The sequence below is a fragment of the Panthera uncia genome (assembly GCF_023721935.1).
Source record: "Panthera uncia isolate 11264 chromosome E2 unlocalized genomic scaffold, Puncia_PCG_1.0 HiC_scaffold_20, whole genome shotgun sequence".
NCBI classification, from domain to species: domain Eukaryota; kingdom Metazoa; phylum Chordata; class Mammalia; order Carnivora; family Felidae; genus Panthera; species Panthera uncia.
In genome coordinates, this window is record NW_026057589.1 from 2,982,719 (window position 1) to 2,988,746 (window position 6,028).

A 6,028-nucleotide genomic window follows, 5' to 3' on the forward strand; every position below is an offset into this window, starting at 1 on the left:
TACAATTAAGGGGGTTTAGTATGAGGCTATACAGTGGAAGATTATAAATATTCTCTTTCCCAAGAAGATTTCATTTAAGCATATAACACTGATAATCATTGCCTACATAATTATTACATTGGCAATTGCACAATGATGATTTTAAAAATTTTATCATCCCTTATACAGTTACTAGCTCGCATTCTTATCCCTGAGAAAAGTTTACTCATTTTCACCTCCCTTCCTCCTTCTCTTCCCTCTTTCTTCCTTTCTTCCTCCCTCCCTCCCTCCCTTCCTTCCTTCTATTTAAAAAATTAACACAGTTCAAATCACTATGTCTGGTTCATTTCTGCTCCTTGCTCCTTCACTGCCAAAACTTGGAGCAGAGAGTGCCTCAGATTCTCTGCTTTCTTTTTGTCTGTGATAAACACAATATAAAATTTCTACTGCATCAAGCTTTAAATTTCACATTATCCTATTTACTTGACCTTGACAGATTTGGCATCCTTTCTCCTGGCTGTGAGCAGAAAGTTCTTGATTTCCTCAAGGTTATGAGGCATAACTACAAAGCCTGCAGGAGAGCATGTGACCTGCAGGAAGCAAAGGGATGGAAATGAAAGAGACTGCCAATATTTGTCTCCTGGCAGTTAAACCTTCCCTTGAAAGAACTGAACATTTTGGGTAAGTAATTTTGAACATTGCTATATATTATTGTTGATGACAAGTTGTCCAAGATTTGGACAGTAGTAGCCTCTCATACCAATCTCTATGTCCTTGTTTTTTCTATATATTCTAGGTAACTGAAGTTCTCTGTGCTCTAATTATGCTAAAGGGATGAGTTTTGTGAGGCTGTGTTTGCTTTTTTGCCTTTTTTCTACCTTTTTTTAATGAGAATATAACTTCTGGAATTTCAAATTTCTTTTATGGTTCCCATTACCTCAGCTACTTAGAATTTCTTGAGTCTGATAGTTTTGCTAGGTTATCTCTCAGAGTTGATAATTCCAGATCAATTTTTCCACATACACAGTATACTTTTAAATATACATATTCAGATCTGCTTTTGCAACTCCCAAATTTTCTTGGATTACAGCTTTATATATTAGTTCTCATCTACAGTTTTGTTTTTTCTTCTTCAAGGATGGATCATCCTCAGCAATCTTTTTTGTGTTTTTATTCATTTTTGAGAGAGAAAGAAAGAGACAGAGTGCAAGAGGGGGAGGGGCAGAGAGAGAGGGAGACACAGAGACACAAAATCTGAAGCAGGTTCCAGGCTCTGAGCTGTGAGCAGAGAGCCTGATGCAGGGCTTGAACCCAAGAGTGGTGAGATCATAACCTGAGCCAAAGTAGGTTGCTCGACTGACTGAGCCACCCAAGCACCCCATCCCAACAATCTTTTACCTCCATCACTATTTGGTTGCTTTAGCTAATTTCATCTAATTTCTTTTCTGAAATTTTCAGTTGTTTCTATTGGAAAACAGGCATGATTGTGATTTTTCTTTAGTTATAAATTGTTACATATTTTTCTCTGTCTTTAATTTTTGTTTTCTACATTTGGTTAATTTTCATTTTGAATCTTTCTTTTTTTGTCCATTTCTGAGTCTATAAATCTGTGACTTGAGGTTGTTTTTTTCTACTGTAAAGACATACTGAAAGATATTTAGTTCAATTTGACATATTATGGTATAGTTTACTTCTGTTTTGAGGTTGAATATTTTTAGGGAGGTGATTTATCATCAACTGAAATATTTTCTAGTAGTCAATGTTCTTATACTAAATTTACACAGTATATCTGATTAGACAGCCTTTATTCATTTTCAAGTGTTTTATATTATCCTGCACAAGTAATAACAGGGGATTTTATACTCACAGAGTGGAGTTTGAGTAACTCACTAGGTTTCTCAGTTTAAAAGTGTCTCTTTTGGCACAGTGAAGTATGGACCATTAAGAAATAACACTCTTTGGAGGAGAAGCTAGTATTTCTTCTGATTTTGTGGTTTCCTCTCTCCTTCTGCCCTTTTCCCTCTCTCTCTTTCTTTCTCTCTCTCCTCACCACCAAGTTTGCAAATAAGCCTCTGGCTCCCAAACCCAATTCTTCCTGATACTGTTCTTCTGTTCTTTGGACACATTTTATAGCTACTTTCTTTTAACTTCACAATATCAAGTATCACGACCCACTGATCAGGTGTGTTCTTATTTCCCCTTTCAGTGTAGAACTCTTCCCCGCCCCCCTTTTTAACTCTTAAGGTGACTTATGTCAGTGTTCTATAGTGGAAGACATAGGCTAGCTTCTCCTATTTTATAGTCTCTAACTGGCTCTGTTTCAGTATGAAGTGTGGAGCTAAATTTGCTGGTGTTTTATATGTATTTTCTTAATTATTATCACTTGAGGACTGTAGAATTCTCTGTACTGTAGTTATGTGTCAAGTATGGGTGATGTATTTTATTTGATCTTTCCTGTCAATGGTATGTTTTTTTGGAGGAAATATGAAGAGATTCTGATTGAAGAAATCTCTGTTATCCCACAGTTACCAGTAAGTCCCTTTTTCACTTAATTTTTACTATAGACAGCCTAAGTAATGAGCTAGAATATTGAGGATGACACCATTTTTTAGTCAACATAATGACAGAATATATGTTAATTCAGTAGTTTAGTCTATGCCTAGGGAAATGAGCCCACCTCACTCATGGTGTAGAGACTGACCACTGCATAAGTTCTAACACAAGGTTTAAAATGAGCAGAGGTGCCATAGGTGAATCAGGAGAGCTTTTCCACATAAGGACTCAGGTTTAAGGGTGTCTACTACATTAGAGTGCATGTTAAAGTATTTGAGCAAAAGACACAGAATCTAAAACCAAGAGATTATACAGTTTTCCTTTCATATCACTGTTGACAAAGGAACTTTCTGTGTCCAGCAGACCCGAGTCCAATTTTATAATTATCAGATACCCTTTTCTTGAAATTTAGTACTGATTAAATATAAATGTCTTAATAATTATGGGAAAATAGCAATGGCTGAGACTTTACCTAAATATCATTGTCCATTATTTTTCCTCGCTGATGGCCTTCTTTGACTTCTTTTAATGTCTTTCCTCCTAGCCATTTCCAACTATATCCCAACACCAGTATAAATCCCAGGTGAGTTTTATTAAGTGCTCTCAGAGACCAATGGGTAACTTCCTAGGTGCTCACTTACCAAGATTTTTGCATGGAAGAGAGGATACTGGAAATGCTAGGTTGTTCATCATAGCCTCCAATTAATTCATAGTCTAAAACACTCCTTTAAGTTGTCATATCTGTGAAGCTCCTTTCCTCAAGTAAAACCAGATGGCGTAATGCATCTATCCAAACCAACCCATTAGCTTCAGTGTTTTGTTCTGTTTCTGTTTTTTGGCAATGTCACTTTCATCCCACCTTTTGAAATTGTGATTCATTCTCTCTGGCTTTGCAATGCCTTTCAGATTATATTCTGAGTACTGTCTTACTCATTAAAACATTTGTCTCCTCACTATAAATCATGACTTGGCTTTCCCTCTAGCTAACTTGTCTTAATGTATCTTGGATAAATTCTGTGTATGTTTAGATCTGGACAAACATACAACTATGTCACTGAGATGAACTGCCACTAAGATAATTCTGTTTTCCAGTGGGAACTAAAAAACAATTGATGGCTTCAAAATTCATTAAGTATTTATTGAGTACCTGACATGAAACAATGTATTGTGGTGAAGATATGATGGTAAACAAGAATGACATTCTCTCTCCTTTCACAGAGAATTTAGTTTTATGAGATAGAGAAGCAAGTCAAAGTTGTCTTTTTTTTTCTTTCTCTCCCATAAAATAAGTAATGCTATTAAAAGGAATTCCAGGATATCAGGGGAAAATCTATGCATATATAATGAGATGGAAGGGGATCTCTAACTAGTTAGAGAGAATATAAATGAAGACCAAAGAATGTGCTGAAGTTGTAACTTTAAAGGATTGAGAATTTTATCAAGTTGTCTTACCCACTTCCAACTAATTGAGCTATTCCAGCTTAGGGTCCAAGTAAGAGCACAACAGAGAAAATCCATCCCTATGGTGTACTACCCAAATTCTTAATCAAAACAAAGTAACCAGTGTAACAAAACAGTCATTCCTTTATGCACTAAATGTGGAATATCTTGTAACACAGCAATAGTTAACTGTAACAAAACTCAGTTATCTGGGAGTGATAGGACACTACAATAAAAATTTACAACTTGTGGCACTGACTTTAAAATGGTGGATGGAGGCCAGAATTTTCTTAAGAAGCCTGTTGAGGAGGTCCTGAAAGACAATGAGGGAAAAGTTTCTGGAGACTGGAGGGAAAAAAAAGGAAGAAAGAAAAAGAAAAACGAGAGACACTACCTATGTAATAGCAGAATGTTTGGCAACACTGTAGCCTGAGAAAATATGGAAAAGAGAAAGAGTGCCCAATTGACTCACGGATCTGGCTAGGAAATTTATAGGCAAAACATTAAAACATGGCAATTGGCTTCTTCAAGCTCACTATGTTAAAATATGACAAGAGAAAAATGAACTAAAGAAAGACTGTTGATTTTTTTAGGACAATTTAGAGGAATCATAAAGCAATAAGAACTTGTGTTCTAAAATAAAACTTTTAACCCCCAGCAAAATATTCACAAAGTTAAAGAAAAATGTAGTTGAGCGACTGTTACAGGCATCCTTTTGTATGTACTGGATAGGTGAGCAAAGAAGCCGACTTGTGTATTCCAAACACAGCAAAGATAATAAAAATAACCAAGTAATCCAGCTGACAGTCAGAAATGAAGTCCCAAACATAGACTCAGTTTATCAAAGCAAGCTGTCTCTGGAAATTTGCGTCACCCTAGTTGAGGATTCCAGTCACTATGGAGCACAGATAAGACACCTCCCCCATGCTCTGCCTGGGTCCTAAACCACAAAATCATAAGCACGCTAAGATGGTTGCTTTATGGGATACCTGGGTGGCTCAGATGGTTAAGCATCCAACCCTTGGTTTCGGCTCAGGTCATGATCTCATAGTTTCATGGATTCAAGCCCTGTGTTGGGCTCTGTGCTGGCAACATGGAGCCTACTTGATATTCTCTCTCTCTCTCTCTCTCTCTCTCTCTCTCTCCCCACCCCCTCCCCCTCACACACACACTGTCTCTGTCTCTCTCAAAATAAATAAACTTCAAAAAAAATTTTTTTTAATATAATGGTTCCTTTATGCCACTAAAGTTTGGGATGGTTTGAAATGCAGCAACATATATAAATATAATGCCATTAAATATTCCCAAGTAGGTGCGTGGTCGTGTGATGGTTAATTTTATGTAACAACTTGTCTGGGCCAAGGAACGCCCAGAGAATCGGGCTAAATATCATTCCTGGATGTGTCTGTGAGGGTGTTTCTGAAAGAGATTAGCATTTGAATTAATGGACTAAGGAAAGCTGATGTTCCTCACCAATGTCCATAATCATCACTCAATCTTCAGGCCTGAATACAACAAGAAGGTTGATTTGTTCTCAGCTTGATTGCAGGAGTTGTGACGTCCATCTTCTCCTGACCTAGGTGCTCCTGGATCTCAGGCCTTCAGACTCTGACTGGAAAATAACATTGGCTCTTTGACTCTCAAGCCTTCAAACTATGCCAAATGCTTTCCTGGGTCTCTCCATTGCAGAAAGCAGAGTATGGGACATCTCAGTTCTCTCTATACTCCACAAGCCAATATTAGAATAAATCTCTTCATATATTGTTCTCTTTCTACTATTCTGTTTCTCTGAGAATCCTGACTAATTCACATTACCAGCCTCAAGATCTAGAGAATGCATTACGCTAGAGATACAGATGTGGAATCCATCATAGTATAAATGACAACTGAAGCAATGAAGGCAGATGAAATAACTCAAGGAGAGTGAGTGAAAGTAGTGGAAACGATACTAGAAATGATCATAAAAGACAGACAATTAAATAGTTGTGCACAAACACTTTACCTACTCTACTAGAAAGATTTACAGATGTTAGAGCTGCAAGAAAGAGGCGATTTC

General features: G+C 37.0%; 1 pseudogene; it reads right to left on the reverse strand.

The window, feature by feature from the left end:
- Positions 1 to 311: 311 nt before the first annotated feature.
- On the reverse strand, positions 312 to 539 carry LOC125916646 (60S ribosomal protein L38-like; annotated as a pseudogene).
- Positions 540 to 6,028: the final 5,489 nt, after the last annotated feature.